The sequence below is a fragment of the Neofelis nebulosa genome, chromosome 9 (assembly GCF_028018385.1).
Source record: "Neofelis nebulosa isolate mNeoNeb1 chromosome 9, mNeoNeb1.pri, whole genome shotgun sequence".
NCBI lineage: Eukaryota > Metazoa > Chordata > Mammalia > Carnivora > Felidae > Neofelis > Neofelis nebulosa.
This window is the reverse complement of record NC_080790.1, coordinates 65,084,675-65,101,846: the sequence shown is the minus strand read 5'-3', so window position 1 is coordinate 65,101,846 and position 17,172 is coordinate 65,084,675.

Genomic DNA, 17,172 nt, shown 5'->3' with positions numbered 1-17,172 from the left:
TCTTTGCTGACAACTCAGAGCCTGGAGCCTGCTTCGGATTCTGTGTCTCCCTTTCTCTCTGCTTCTGCCCTCCTGGCACTCTGTCTCTGTCTCCCAAAAAAGTGAATACATGTTAAAAAAAAAAATATGTATATATATATATATATTGGGGCGCCTGGGTGGCTCAGCCTGGGCGTCCAACTTCGGCTCAGGTCATGATCTCACGGTCCGTGAGTTCGAGCCCAGCGTCAGGCTGTGTGCTGACAGCTCAGAGCCCGGAGACTGTTTCAGATTCTGTGTCTCCCTCTCTCTCTGACCCTCCCCCATTCATGCTCTGTTTCTCTCTGTCTCAAAAATGAATAAACGTTAAAAAAATTAAAAAATATATATAATATAATAAATATATATAAATATTTATATAAATATATAAATAAGTATAGAATAATATAATAAATATATATTATATATAAATAAATATATAATAATATACTAAATATATATTATATATATAATAAAAATATATATGTATAATAAAGTGCCCAGACCAGTGCCTGCTATACAATAAGTACTTTTTCAAGGTTACCAAGAGATAATATTTTGGAAAAAGAACAAGCAGAGATTCTCCATATAGCCACGAGTTAATAGATGTTCTAAAATATTAAATAATACATTTTACAAATTAGTTATTTGCTTAAATGATAGAAATGTTTGTTTTTCTCTGTCTTATGTTTATTGGCATAGCAATTTGAAAATTATGAGGTGGAGATAATATTTAAGCCATTAGAATTTTTATTTTAAAGTATTATTGAGCACAGTATGACAAATTGAATGTTCTTGTCCAGGAATTCTGGCTAAAACTGTTAAAGAGCAGGTTGTCTCAAAACAGTTTAATTGATCTGGATAGCTGTCTCTTTTCATATAAATCATACATGCTTATCAACCTTCTCTGTCCTTGTCATGCTGACACTATTGATAGCATAATATTAATATACATATTCTAGGTCTGGGGGTCACTTGAGAGTGAATTACAGTCTTGGAAGGACCTCACAGGTCATCTTAAGCACAGCTGTTCTTTTATTTTGTTTTCAGCTCCAGCCTTAGGAAAAAGCTTTCCAAAACATTTACGTTTCTCCTGTTTGCACCCAGTATCTGATACAACAGGAAATAAGCACAGTATTCTCTCCACACATCTTTAAACAGGACTCTAGATCCTATTTCACAGCTAAGAATTTAAGTTTTGTTGACAACCATTTCAACCTCAGTTCAGGAACTTAGTTTATTAGAAACTCTAGAAATGATACCGTTATCCAGCAATTGTTTTATATAATCTTTTTTCAGGCTTTATTTCATTACAGCAAATTTTAAGAAGAGACTTGGGGATGGCACTGGAATTTTTTGTTCCATTGAAAATTCACTTAAATAGGGAAATTCCCCCAAAATGATACAGTACCAGTATCTACTAAGCAGATTTTAGACGAAGATACTTAAGATGAAGAATTTTTCTCACTGATACAAAGTAACAAAATGACGTAACAATGTTAGTGATAGTTGACTATGACTGACATCCTCTATACTTGGGCAATTGAACTAAATGTTGGTAGATGGAATAAATTAAAGAAAATGGCAACCCATTTCGTCTTTTGGGTGACTCAAATCTTCCTTTTATTGAGCAGTTGCAAAACACATTAGAACATCTCTTTTTGCTCCTTTTCTCACCTATCACCCTTACACATCTAAATGTTTGAGAATTGCAGCAATTCCCAACATATCTGTGAAGTGAAATTTGTGTCAACATCTGTCTGATGAATTGAGCAGGTGAATTGTGAGCACTTTGCTGAAGAATATAAGGTGGTATACCTCTTTGTTGAAATAAACTGGCTCTTACTTCTGGTGACTTCTACTCTGGTTAAATTTTTTATGTTTAACTGATGGTAAGAGATTTATAATGGCTCAAATAAGGTATGTTATTTAAGTAGCATTTTTCCTTACTTGGCTCTACTTTTCTTTCTGTTCAGCATGCTTTTGAAATGAAGACTCAGGCCCTTTCACTCTGAGTCCATTTGCTGCACCTGGTGTTAATAGAGATTTTCAGAATTTCTTTTTTTTCAAAATATTTTTTGTAAGACATGGAGTAGTTTCTCAGTAAACTTAAGAGGCACAACAAATGTATTGAACTTTCATTTTAATCAAGATATGTTTACTCAGTAGAGTTAGGAAGTAATACTAAAGGTAGGTCTTCTATGCAATAGGGATGTTTCTTTCAGGCATCATTTCACTATTTAATCTAGTAGTTTTGCATAGCAAATCCCACTCTTGCTATTACAACCTTAGATTATAAAGGAATTTTAGAGAAAGCTATTCGAAAGTGTTTTCACTACAGTTGAACTGAACATTCCAAATCTCTGCATTTATATGACTGAACAGAAAAATAATACCAGCTAATTCATTACCTAATTGAATGGCTAGGAAAGACTAGAGCTGTGGTTGCAGAATTTGCAAATAAGAAATCTCATTTTCACACACTGACTTCAATTCACCCAGATTGTGTTTCCTAATTCAAAGTGTTCCGGTTCTCCCTAAAATCTGCCTCCGTATTGTCATATATGTCCCAATCAGATGGTATTTCCAACATCTTGAACTCTAAGATCCTTGACTGAATTTGGGATGGCATGGCACAACTTGAACCTTGGGATCCACTCCTAACTCTCTTTTCTGTGTATCTATGTAGCTACTCTTCCATGGAATGGAGCTCCTTGGTCTCCTGATGTATCCCTTTTCCTCAATCTAATGTCCACCCCTTTTTATCATTCGATTTTCTTTCTGCTAGCTTCACCTATTGACCTAAACATTCAGTTTCCATTGGTAATCATTCAACCCACTAAGCTCTGCTCTTGCTGTCTTGGGTTTTATGTAGGACTCATTTTGTAAATTACCAAACCTGACCTATGCAACCGGTCTACATTTTGCTATCTACACTTTGAAAAATCTGAAATCTAGCCTGTGCTCAAACCATACCCAGGAGTTCCACACCTATATTTTTATTTGCCTACTGAACATTCCTGTCTTCATGTTTCATAGACATTTCAAAATCAACACATTCAAAACTTTTTGCCTCCACACCTCCCCCCTCCTGTACTTTCACCTTTGGTTAATAGAAAAACCATCTTCAGTTTAAGTGGCCACAAATTATTGCCTATCACAGTAAGCTCTTACTAAAGAAATGGGATTTTAAAGTCTCTGTTTATGATTTTATGTGTAGTGTATTCCATTTAAATCTTCTGTTCAGGCTCTTAAAATACAAATATTCTGAAATGGATGTCATCATATATTTCCAATGAATAATAGCAATAATTTTAGAGCAATCTAATATTATGTATGTATGAGAAATAAGAATAAAGAATTGCATTTAAATAAGAAATTCAGTTATATTAAGGAGTCTCCCAAATCATTAACATCTACTTGATTTTACAAAACATTTATCATAGATATTATTTATATTTTTTCATTCCTAACACAATTTTGGATGAGAGGCTTTACACTGAAAAACATTCATTTTCTACAAAAAGCATTTATTAGTTCTGACAAACCATCTGAGACATGTTCAGAATGTTAACTAACAAATAATACATTTTTTTCAAGCATGTTATAAAAAAATACATGTCCCAAATCTCATTTCCTTTGCTTAAGATTAGTCTTCTAGCTGAGAGATAATACTCCCTCCTAAAATAATCATTTTTTAATTTTGGTTTACTTCATATCTTGATTAATAGTCTCATAAGTGAAAACAAAATTTCTGTTTGAAAGGAATCAGGCTTTATCTTTAAAAAGAAAAAATCATAACACAAATGTATATACCTAATTTAACTATTAACTGCTACCATATCAAACTTAGGAAAACCTTTAATTCTTATTCTGTTAGAGATATACAAAATAATTAAATCTCTCAAGCACTTTTAGTTTTGCTTTTTAATTTTCTTTACTTTCTGTGACTTTACCAGTTCTACACAGCTTTATGAAAGAACAGTGCCCCCCAAATCATTTTTCAAATAGTTTATTTCTAGGGAAAAGGTACATACCTATCATTTCAGGATAGCTGAAATTTTATGCTAACTTACATCACCAGCAGGAAAGTTAAAAGCAGTAATATTTGTTAATTTCCATATATATATATATATGTTACACATAATATTTAGGATACATGATTGTGATCCCTTTTAGTTCTTGAGTTGTCTTTCATTGAAAAAAACCTAACATTGATTTGTGCAACATTTTTTATTCTACTACAAATAGCCTATTTTCTTTCCATGCTGGATGCTTTCCTTCAAATATAATTTCTGAGCTTCAAATAGGAAACATAATTTTGCCCTGGATGTTCCCTTGACTTCTAGAATAGCAAATGATGCTATATTCATGTCTGGAAATGACTACACTTAAAGTCTCTGTATTCAGTCAGCCAGCTAGTTTTGATATTCACCAGCTGGGTGGCCTTAGGCCAGTTGCTTAACTTCTCAACATAAAATTAAGATACGAGTACCTATTTCATAGTCTTAGTTTGGATTAATATGTGTTAATATATGTAAAGTGCTTAGAATAGTGCAGAGCACATAAATGGTCAATAAATATTAGTTAAAGTTAAGTTAAAAAGTCTATATGAAGAAAAAATATAAACTGTAAACATATTCCAGCTTCTGTAATTTCTCATTTGCTCCATTCTAAGAAGGAACATTAAATCATATGATGTGGTTCAAAATGCTTCTTTCTAGCCTATATAAATTGGGAGCAATGACTTCATTCTTTTTTTCCTTTAAAAAAATTTTTAAGTGTTTTTTTTTTAATTTTTTTTTTAATGTTTATTTATTTTTGAGACAGAGAGAGACAGAGCATGAACGGGGGAGGGGCAGAGAGAGAGGGAGACACAGAATCGGAAGCAGGCTCCAGGCTCTGAGCCATCAGCCCAGAGCCTGACGCGGGGCTCGAACTCACAGACCGCGAGATCGTGACCTGAGCTGAAGTCGGACGCTCAACCGACTGAGCCACCCAGGCGCCCCAGTGTTTATTTATTTTTGAGAGAGACAGAGCATGAGTGGGGGGAGGGCAGAGAGAGAGAGAGGGAGACACAGAATTCAAAGCAGGCTCCAGGCTCTGAACTGTCAGCACAGACCCCAATGTGGGGCTTGAACTCATGAACGGTAAGATCATGACCTGAGCCGAAGTCAACACTTAACCGACTGAGCCACCCAGGCACCCCACCTCCATTCTTTATCTTTATTTCCTTAAGGACAAGCTTTGTTTCTTTACTCTTATCTAGATCATGGACAAACCAGTTAGGGGTGAGGAGAAGAGAGTTGGAATAATTACCCACAGTTTAAGACAAGAGTCGTATTATTACAAGTTGTCTGTGAATGGGTTGTTTAAATTACCACAGAAGACTTACAACTTAGTTCATAGTCTTAGATACAGAAGGCAACATGCTGGGGGGCTAGAAAAGATTATGTACTAGTCACTAGTCACTCAATAATTTATTATTAAAGGCTTATACTCAAAAACCTTGCTCTTAAGAATATCAAAATGCTACATAGATTTCCATTGGAACCAATATGTAAGTTGAAATAAAAAGTTAAATGTATTTGTGAATCTAGCTTCAAATACTAGTGACATAATTATTATATCTCTCTTTCTTTATTGTGCATGAATTCAGAGCCAGAATTCACTGAGAATATGCTATAGGCAAAATGCATTACATTAAGCCAGGTGGATTTGATCCAAAGAAGCATTGCCAAATACAGATGTTATTTCTCAAAATGAGTGTAATTGATTTATTCTACAAGTGAAATGGAAAAATGATTAGATGTATATTAATAGTATATTTTTGGAACACCTGGGTGACTCAGTCAGTCAAGTGTCTGACTCCTGATTTCCGCTCAGGTCATGATCTCACGGTTGGTGGGATTGAGCTCTGTGTCTAGCTCTGGGCTGACAGTGCAGAGCCTGCTGGGGCTTCTCTTCCTCTCTCTCTGCCCCTCCCCTGCTTGTTCCCTCTCTATCTCAAAAATAAATAAACTGAAAACAATAGCAGATTCTCCACTCATTTATGCCTGCTTAACTTTAATTTTTTCAAGTGTTTATTTATTTTTTGAGAGACAGAGACATAGCACAAGAGACACAGAATCCGAAGCAGGCTCCAGGATCTGAGCTGTCAGCACAGAGCCGGATGTGGGGCTCGAACCCACGAACCATGGGATCATGATCTGAGCTGAAGTCCAATGCTTAACTGACTGAGCCAGCCAGGCACCCCTATGCCTGCTTAATTTTAAAATAATGTTTTCTATGTATGTGTGCAGCCAGGAATATTTCAATTAACATTCCAGTAATGTAGTTTATATCATATATTGAACCAGATTTCCAGTTGACTAGATTTTAAGTCTACTGTAAAAGCTTTATTGAGATATAATTCACATGCTATATAATATATTCATTTAAATTTCATAATTTAGTGATTATTTGTATAGTCACAAATATGCACAAATATCACCACTGTTAATTTTAGAACATCTTATTCACCTAAAAAAATAAAATAACATTCATACCATATAGTTATGAACCCTCCCCCACTTCTTCTATCATACCACTTGATTCCAAGCAACTATTAATCTACTTTCTGTCTCTACAAATTTGCCTTTTCTGGCATTTCATATAAATGGAATCATGTGATACATGGACTTCCCTGACTGGCTTTTTTCACCAAGGATAATGTCAAAGTTCATCCATGTTATATCATGTAACAGTGATCCATTGCTTGTTCACGGCCAAATAATATTCGATTGCTTTAATCTGTTATTTTTTATATCTATCAATAAGTGGACATTTTGATTATTTATAGCTTTTGATATTAGGAATTATGCTGCTATAAAAACTTATGTGCAAGTTTTTGGGTGGACATAAGTTTTTACTTCTCTTGGGTATATATAAAGGAGTGGAATTGTTGGGTTGCATGACATTTTATGTTTTATGTTTGAGGAACTTTCAGACTGTTTTTCAAAGTGGCTGCACGATTCTGTATTCCAATCATCAGTGCTTCAAGGTTCTACCTTTTCCACATTCTCACCAACATTTGTTATTATCTGACTTTTTTTTTTTTTTTTTTTTTTTAGCCTGCCTGTTGAGTGTGAAGTGATGGTATCTTATTGTGGATTTGATTTGTACTTCTCTGATGCCTAATGATGTCAAGCATTTCTCAGTTTGCTCAATGTCTTCTTTGAGAGATGTCTATTTAGATCCTCTGTCCATTTTAGTTTTGTCATTTTTTTAAGTTTATTCATTTTGAAAGAGAGAGAGCATGAGTCAAGGAGGTGCAGAGAGAGAGGGGGAGAAAGAATCCCGATGCAGAGCTCGATCTCACCAACTGTGAGATGGTGATCTGAGCCACAATCAAGAGTTGGACGCTTAACCTACTAAGCCACCCAGTATGCCTCCAAATGAGTTTTAAAACCAGATGATTTCCATAAAGAATTTCCATGAAGAATCCAGCTGACTGGTTCAATTAATTTAGTGAAGTCTATTTTTCCCTTCAGTATGAAGCCTTTGATGTTGTTTCTCAGAGAATGCAGCCTAGATACGGCCACAGACACCTTGGGATAGCCTTGCCTTCAGTGCGGCTCTCTGTCCCTATCCACACCGCTAATTAGCTGGTTGTCTATTGTTTACAACAATGCTCTGAAACCTGATTTGTTCACAGACTGATCCAATAGCAAACCCAGACTCCTTTGAAGAGATAGTTCCTGTGGTTAGTGTTTGTTACTTGTCCTCACCCAGAAAGGCTCCCTCCTATCTCTTTTCCTCATTTCTCTCTTGCAAGTGAAGCTGCCTAACATTTAGCCTATATTTTCAATAAATCCATCTTATCCCAATTGTCTTTTATGACAGTCCTCACGGTTTTTGAGTGCCCTTAGACTTAAGCTTCTTCGTTAAACTCTGTTGCAAATTAAGTCACTTCCTATGAAAAGAGATTAGGCATTTTCTGTACTATGGCCTGCTTCTCCCCAGAGTAAAATCTTTGTGCCATGTCTCTGGTGCTGGGGATGGGACAATGGTGTTCTTCACTCTGAATGACAACCCCAATTAAGAACTGAATATTTCCTTGGAGTGGGAGGGCAACAGCCCTAGGTCTCCTTGGCTTCCCACTCCTGGCTTGGAATCCCTCATCCATAAATTAAGGCAAGAGGGAAGAAGACTCCTATCTTCAGTGCTATAATGCCCAAGGAAGAACCTTCATCTCACCAGTGGGGGTTGAGTGACAAAAGGCATCTCACTGATCTGCATTCCCAGAACTCAACCTCAGTAACAAGTAGCTGGGGGCGTCAGGAGAAATTGTGATGTCCAGACTCTTTTGGGAATATACCCCTCTGACTGGAAGCTGTAGGTGGTGAGGGAACCTTGCATTCTGGCTATACCAGTCTAAAATTGGAGTTTCCATCTCACTGACCTGAGAAGGGAGAGATGGAGTGAGTCTTAGTTCAAAAATCACAGGCTCTTACTGTTCTTCCTGAATTTTAGTAGATTTTCTTGAACAAATGTTTCTCCATTTGCTGTATGCCCTTAGGAGTATTTTCAAGGACTTTAATGGTTACAATTTTATTTTTAGCAATTTTCACCAATTTTGCTGGAGAACGTGTCCACAGAGCTAGAAATCCTTTTAAGTTCTGAGTTTTGTACTAATAGAAAGTCTATAAGGAATACACTGAAAATATTGCTTGAGGCATTATCCAGCTTAATACTGTTAAAAAAAAAAAAAGCAAACTAGATACTTTTTTCTAACAGACACTCTTAAAATAGCCATTACATTTTCCTTTACTGTGAACTTAACTTTAATATCACAATTGAATATGACCCAAAAGATGTTCTGCTATGTTTACTGTATATTATTTAAGAAATATCATGAACTAGTTATTAGTAAATTTTGAGTATGCTACTACTCACTTTCAAAATGTGTATTAATATTTTTCATAAAAATATTGAAAATTACCTTGATATTTAAAATAAAATACATTCCTGTTCTCTTCATCCTTTTTAAAATAATTTCTTTAAAAATAACCCACCTAGTTCAACATTTCCCAAACCGAAATCCTGTTCTGGTCATTGAACAATTTCCAATGTTCCAAAATCAATTTAGCTACCAAATAACAGCATCAATTATCTATGCTGTGGAATGAAATTATTTTAAATAAGTTTTAAACACGTAAGTAAGTTCTCAAATATTGTGAAAAGGTCTATTCAGGTATTAAGAATATTTTTCAAAGCAGTATGGAGTTTCCTCAAAAGTTCAAAATAGAACTACCCTACAATTGAGCGACTATACCACTAGGTATTTATCCAAAAGATATCAAAAATACTGATTTGAAGGTATACATGCATCCCAATGTTTTACAGCAGCATATCAACAATAGACAAGTTATGGAAAGAGCTTAAATGTCCATCAACTGATGAAAGGATAAAGAAATTGTGATATATATAAATGGAATCTTATTCAGCCATCAAAAAGAATGAAATCTTGCCATTTGCAAAAATATGGATGGAGCTCAAGTTTAATAAGCTAAGCAAAGTAAGTCAGAGAAAGACAAATATCATATGATTTCACTCATGTGTGGAATTTAAGAAACGAAACAGATGAACATAGGGGAGAAAAAAAGAGAGGCAAACCAGAAAACAGACTCTGAACTACCGAGAACAAGCTGAGGATTGCTGGAGGGAAGGTGGGCAGGAGGATGCGTTAAATGGGGGATGGGTATTAAGGAGGGCACTTGTGATGAGTACTGGGTGTCATACGTAAGTGATGAATCACTAAATTCTACTCCTGAAACTAATCTTACACGATATGTTAACTAACTGGAATTTAAATAAAAACTTGAAAATAAAAATAAAAATAAATTTCTAAAAGTAAAAATGCCAAAAAAAGAATATTATTCAAATTTCCAGAATTCATCTTGTGTGGTATGAAATGAAAGGGAAAGAAATATTTATTTGGTTTACTATCCTATTTTTTCCTATTATTTTCTCCTATTATTGAAAATACATATCTATACAATAAAGAGTGTACTTTTTTTTTACTTCCTCTCTTACCTGACACTTAATTTTGCAAAATATTTTGTGGGTTTTTTTTTTCTATGTAACTAATATTTATTGAGAAATTTGGTCCTAAGTGATCAAAAGAGGAACATGATTTTTTTTTTTAATACAACCACCTTTAAAATAAAATTTCTAGCACCATTTGTATTTCTTTGCAAAGAAGACAGTATGAACAAAGAGGTTGGGTAGGTGCTTCTTCTGGAGATGACTGCATTCTTCTTCTTGCTGATTTTATATTTTAGTGGGGAATATATTAATATTCGTAGGGAGAAAATGATGGGGAAGATCTGAAATGATTAACTGATGTATTCTGGTGTTGAAAGGAGAATTGAAATCAAATGATTTTTGCTTTAAAATAATCTGAAGAAAGAGATATGTAACAGCTCTGTGCTCACAGGAATCCAGATGTGCCAATTTTTGAAACTGTGTGCTCCTAATTTATTTCAAGTGATATGTTTGGTGGATTCGTTTTCTCTCTTTTTACATAAGAAATTATATTTTTTTACATTTTTGTTTTCATTTATACCATGATACTAAATTGTTCCCAGTTAACCTTTAATAAGAAAGATGATTGTTAATTACTATTTTCTTCGGTGTCCTCTCATCATTTAAAATCACTTTTCTATGTACTACCAGGTGACTTGTACTTGTTTTCCTAAAGAAGAACTTGCCTCCTGAGAATTTAGTTGTTCCTTAGTCTAAATTAATAGCAGCATTAATCAGGATTTAATGTGGGGAATTACTTACAATTAACAAAATCCTTTTTATTATTCTGTTTAATTAAATCCTTATCATTTGTTGAAATAAATGACCCTAACTTAGTTGCTATATACCTATATCTTCATGGTGCACGTGTATACACACACACACACACACACGTGTCACATCTCATCACATTTATGGAAATGTTCCAAAGCCATAGAATTCAAAAAAAATTTACCATACCGTTTTCAGAGTGCCCTAGAATTAAATATATGAGCTTTTGGGATTACTTTCTTTGATGTATGAACACCCCTGGAAATTTATATTAATATTAATATCCAGGTATTAAAATATTTGCTATCTTCAGTTACACCTGGTAGAACTATAATGATTGTCAGTCATTTAGGAAGTGATATAATTCAGATGAGATCCAACATTCAAAATGATGAATATTGAGGACAAATGTTTCAGTAGCAGCAAGTAGGGATTGCTGGGGTGTGTGAGCAGTCATTACAGTTGTTAACACTACCATAACTCACGATTTATTTCACAAATAGAAAATTACTTTTTAAAAATAATTTCTCCAGTTGTACCAGGTTCTTAGTTACAAGGTTTTCTCCTACATTCTGCATTCTAAACATACTGTGTATCTACATCTAGCCTCCATGGGGTACTTCCAAGATAATCATTTCCAAAACGAGTATGCACAAAGCTCTGTGATCTGGGCTAGAGTGCACACTGACTTAAAGTGAGTAATCTGGGGTACCTGGGTGGCTCAGTCAGTTGAACATCTGGCTTTGGCTCAGGTCATGGTCTCGTGGATTGTGAGCTGGAGCCAGACAGCTCAGAGACTGGAGCCCGCTTCGGATTCTGTGTCTCCCTCTCTCTCTCTGCCCTTTCCTGCTTGTGCTCTGTCTCTGTCTCTCTCTCTCAAAAATAAATAAACATTAAAAAGAGATTTAAAGTGAGTAACTGGTTCTGAAGGAGTTTATAGGAAAGCTAGAGAATCAAACTATATATATATATATATATATATATATATGTATATATATATATAGTTATATATATATAATGATTAGAAAAAAGACTGCCTATAACAATATTAATAATAAAAGATCATTTATGTGGTACATTTTAAATATTTCAAAGAATATTTTATATAATTCAATAACACATTTAACTATATGTTATAATTCCCATTTTATAATTGAGAAAAACAGAGCTCAAAATATAAGCTGCCTAAATTCACACAGTTAATAAATGGCAGAGCCTGGATTCAAATTCGGTATATTTCTTTTTATATACACTGTCATTAAGAGCTGAGTGTTCTGGTTTCTCCACTCTTTGTTTTACAGTTCCCTTACTATTCCTGATAATATTTCTGCGGTTTTTTTTGCAAAGAAAAAAAAAGCACTCTGAGATGAACACTATAAAATCCAATCTTTTCCCATCACCAATAGACATCACTTTTGCTTGATATGCTTTGTTCATATTTCGCATACTTCCCCAATTTATTTTCCACTGAATACCAGTGATGCCTTTTTCTTAGGACTTCTAACTAGAGCGATTGTAAGGACATGCTAAGAACATCAAATTAAGTGTTTTATAATTAGTTATCAGAAGCCATGGCTCTCTTAAAACCCATGTTGATCACGTATTCCAAAATTGTTTTTAAAAGACAAAATTATTGTGTCTCTGTAGTCCATCCCAGCACTACTGTTCTGCCTTCCAACACCTTTCATACTAGCCCCTTCCTTAACATTCCTACTGCTACCACCTCTTTTGGGCCATCATTACATAAAATGTGGATGGTGACCATTGCTAAACAACTAGATTCTGTGTATTTCCAGTTTCTCAACGCAATCCACCCTGAACACACTGCCACAGTAGTCTTCCTAATGCAGTAACTTGCAGTAGCCAACAATATTCTATAGATCTATATTACCTCTGGCATAAAGTCTAACTTGAAACTCAAATGTTCAATTTGATGTTCAATCTAAGCTAGAAACTCAAATGTTCAATTAACAAAAGAGAAGTAAATAACTAAAAAACCAATATTTCTACGGGATAAAACTCCCTTAGGGAGAACATTAGTATTAGTTTGCGAGGGTTTCCAGAACAAGGTACCACAGCCTGAAACAAAAGAAATGTATTTTAAAAATAATTTCTCCAGTTGTACTGGGTTCTTAGTTACTCCTGAAACTAATATTACACTATATTCTGTTTTTTTTCTATAGCTTCTTATCTCTCATTACCGATCTATCTATCTATCTATCTATATAGATATCTATCTATATATACCTAGGTATATATATATATATAGATAGGTATATATAGATATATAGATATAGATATTACAGAGATATGCCTATATATATATCTATATACAGATATATACATATATATGTATATACACATATATATATACCTATACCTCTCTTATTACAGAGATAAGAAGGAGAAAAAACTTCTAGTTGGAATAAAAATTTGCGCCATATTTTTGAAGGATAAAACTGAGGCAAAATTGAGGCAAAATTTAGCAAGTAGTCAAATGTGATTAAAACTGTTATGGACTGAACTGTGTCCCCCTGTACCAGATTCACATATTGAAATCCTAACTCCCACTACTAAGACTATATTTCTAGATAGTGTCTTTAAAGAGATTATTAAATTAAAGGTCATTAAGATGGGCCCCAATCCAGTATGACTGGTATCCTTACAAAACAAGATTAGGATACAGGCATACACAGAAGGAAGACCAAGTGAAGACAAGGAAAAGCTGTCTATCTATCTACAAGCCAAGAAGAGAAGAGTTAGAAGTCAATCCTGGCAAACATCTTGATCTTCAATTTCCGGCCTCCAGATTTCTGCAAAATACATTTCTTTTGTTTCAGTCTGTGGTACCTTGTTCTGGAAGCCCTCGCAAACTAATACTAATGTTCTCCCCAAAGGAGTTTTATCCACTCACAAAAGTGGGTGAAGACAAAAACATTCATGATTGCCAATTGAGTACTGAGTATATTTTAAAAGTAGGAAATTCTCCCCAATACTTTATTTGGATATTAAATAGAAACATTAAGTTCTGCATAAATAGAAAAAAATGGAATAAATGGAAAGCAGTTCTTATTCATGGAAAAAACAAGTTTAAGAGTAGTATATAAAACATAATCTCATATAATAATAAACCCTTTGAACTTTTTTTGCTTATTTTATTTGCATGTTCTCTTGGATATCACAGTTTTTAATAGTAGCATAGCTTATAATTCATTTCAAAGTGGAAATTTCCTTTTTTTTTTTTTTTAATTTTTTTTTTTCAACATTTTTTAAATTTATTTTTGGGACAGAGAGAGACAGAGCATGAACGGGGGAGGGGCAGAGAGAGAGGGAGACACAGAATCGGAAACAGGCTCCAGGCTCCAAGCCATCAGCCCAGAGCCCGACGCGGGGCTCGAACTCACGGACCGCGAGATCGTGACCTGGCTGAAGTCGGACGCTTAACCGACTGCGCCACCCAGGCGCCCCGGAAATTTCCTTTTTAAAAGTAATTTTTTCAGTTGAATTGCTTCTCTTTCAGTCCCTAGAAAGTTTGTTTTTATTTATTCTTGCTAGTTATCTATTTCTGTTGTACATAACCCCTTAAACGACCTTATATAAATTTTTCATCACTTTATAATCTGTTCCAAGTATTTATTCTTCTATTCTTATGCTTTTTATTTTGATCAAGATTAGCTTATTTTCCTCTTAATGCTGAAATAACTGCTGCTACTTCTGGTAGTGTGTTAATATGAACATTAAACAGGAGGAAAATTAGAAGCACATCTTTTTTACTGCATTATCAGCACTGGGATGATTTCTGAGTTACTAGTTCAGTCAAAAAGTATTTAATAATCTGTTTACTTCCTTGAGTCTATGCAGCGGACTGTAATCTCAAGAACAATGGCCCTATCTGTCTTTACCACTCTATCCCTAGCACCCCAATACTTGACATATGATTGGTTAAATTAAGAAATAAACTTTGCAGACATTTTTGAAAATGTACAAAAATTTTTTTAAGCAAATATTACTCAGGACTTAATATAGCTAATACAGGAAATTTTCAAAGCAATGTTTGTAAGTTTAAGACAAATAATTTGCTTATGTCAATTAGAAGATATTTTTAATGGATATGAAAAAACAGGTGAAAAACATAAAGGGAAAAATTGTGCCATTCCAATTATAAGTGCTGAATGTCCTTGGTATTTAACCTATGGTCCACGGACCTGCACATCAGCATTACCTAGGAGGTTGTCTGAAATGCAGAATCTCAGGCCCTATCACAGACCTACAGAAATAGAATCTATGTTTTCATAAGATCATCGGGTGATTTGTTTGTACATCAATATTTAGGAAATGCTCTTGATGGACATCAAATAATGTAGATATTCAAAAGAGGCCAAAGAGTCAGGAAAGACCTCATAAAGGTGCTCAGTGAAGTCACATAAATAGATAATTCCCAAGAATGATAGACATGCTCCAGAACTCTGAGAACTTTCTAGACATAAACTAAAGTTTTACAACATTGTTGGTTTTCCTTGTATTTAATTTATATTAAACTGCTTATATTCATTAGAAGTAAGAGAATAAAGAGTATCCTTCTTTCAAGCTTTTAGTGTTTGAACAATCTATTCTAAAATCCTGAATACTCCCTTATATGAAACTTTTAAATTATATGAGCAACAATTAGACATCATTGAGAATTGTATCAATTGAATGGTATAATTAGGTGGTGTGAAATTAAAGAAGCAGCAGAGACAATATATAAGCAGAGGACTGAGAACCTTAAGGTTGGTGCTGGTAAGTGTGGAGTCCCAAGTCCCCTGAAATGATTAACTGCCCGTTAATCTTTCATGAATATATACTATATGCAGGTAACATTAAATTTCTATTTGCTCATTAACTTGAGGCACTTGAATCACAATAGCATGAAAAAGGCATAAACTATAGATCAAATTATAGCAGCTGCATGTAATTTTTGGACTGATCTTATTTTTGTATTCATATTCTCTTCTAACAGACTGAATCATTATCACAAGGTCATCTTAATGATGTTGGACATTTAAGAAACTCACTGGTTTAAGGACAGTACTAGCTGTTAAAAATAATTAATTATTAGTTAAATAAAAATTGATGTTTTTTTAAGTACATGATGCAATGGCTCAGCATTGTATAAAGCCAGTATCAACTACACACATGAATTGTGGAGGGTAATGAACAGGTAACACAAAATCAAGAATAATCCAAAATCCCTTTGTGTATATCATTGCAATACAGTAAGTGATTTTTCACATCTGACTAGCCTTTCCAATTTGCTTCTGTAAAGCAGTACTAAGATGACAATATAATTTCTAATCAGTATAAACATAACATGATAGTTGGGTGCATACTGGAAATATGTAAGGGATGCCTGACTACATAGAATGGAGAAGTTAATTTAGAACAGAAACTTTATCATAATAATAACTGTAATAATTTCATTATCATATTAAGCTTATGTTTATAGATTTAAAATAATCTCTAATATAAGATTGAGACTGATAGGAATGCACTGACATTCTGTAAGGATGCTAATCTTAGACAGATGTCGTCATTCCTGCATATGCTTTATCCTTCGGAAGAAATTGATTCATGATAAGGACATTCATACACAGAGTGCCTCAAATATCCCATAGTACATATTTCATGTTTCCCTATTTATTATGTCAGCTTTTTTGTAAAGTTTAACTATTGTCATTGTAAATGAAGATTGTTTTGACTTAATACAATCAATACATTGTACATTCTCTATATATTCTCTGTACATTCTCTATACAATGAATTTATAACAGTATTAATGCTAGGATTTGGAGCATTTTTTAAAGTTTATTTATTTATTTTGAGAGAGAATGAGAATCCCAAGCAAGCTCCACACCGTCAGCACAGAGCCTGACCATGGTGCTCAAACTTACAAACTGTGAAATTATGACCTGAGCCGAAACCAAGAGCCAGATGCTCACCTGACTGAGCCACCCACCCAGGTGCCCCGGATTTGGAACATTTTTAAAATAGATGCATGTATTTTGGTGTTCTGTTCTCAGTCATTGCTATTATACAATTAATATTACTTCTTAATTAGTTATTTTACGTTGAATTGGGATTGCACTTAACCTCTGGCATTAACTTTTCTGAGACAATATTATATTGAAAGAGTATTAACTTTCTAAGCATTTATTAAGCTATCCTCCTTCCTTTAATTGATATTAAATTATAATGTCATGATAACAGAACTAATATGTTAACAATTAACCATGAAGCATCTAATTTGGAAACTAAGTCAAAGAGTAAGTTCATTTT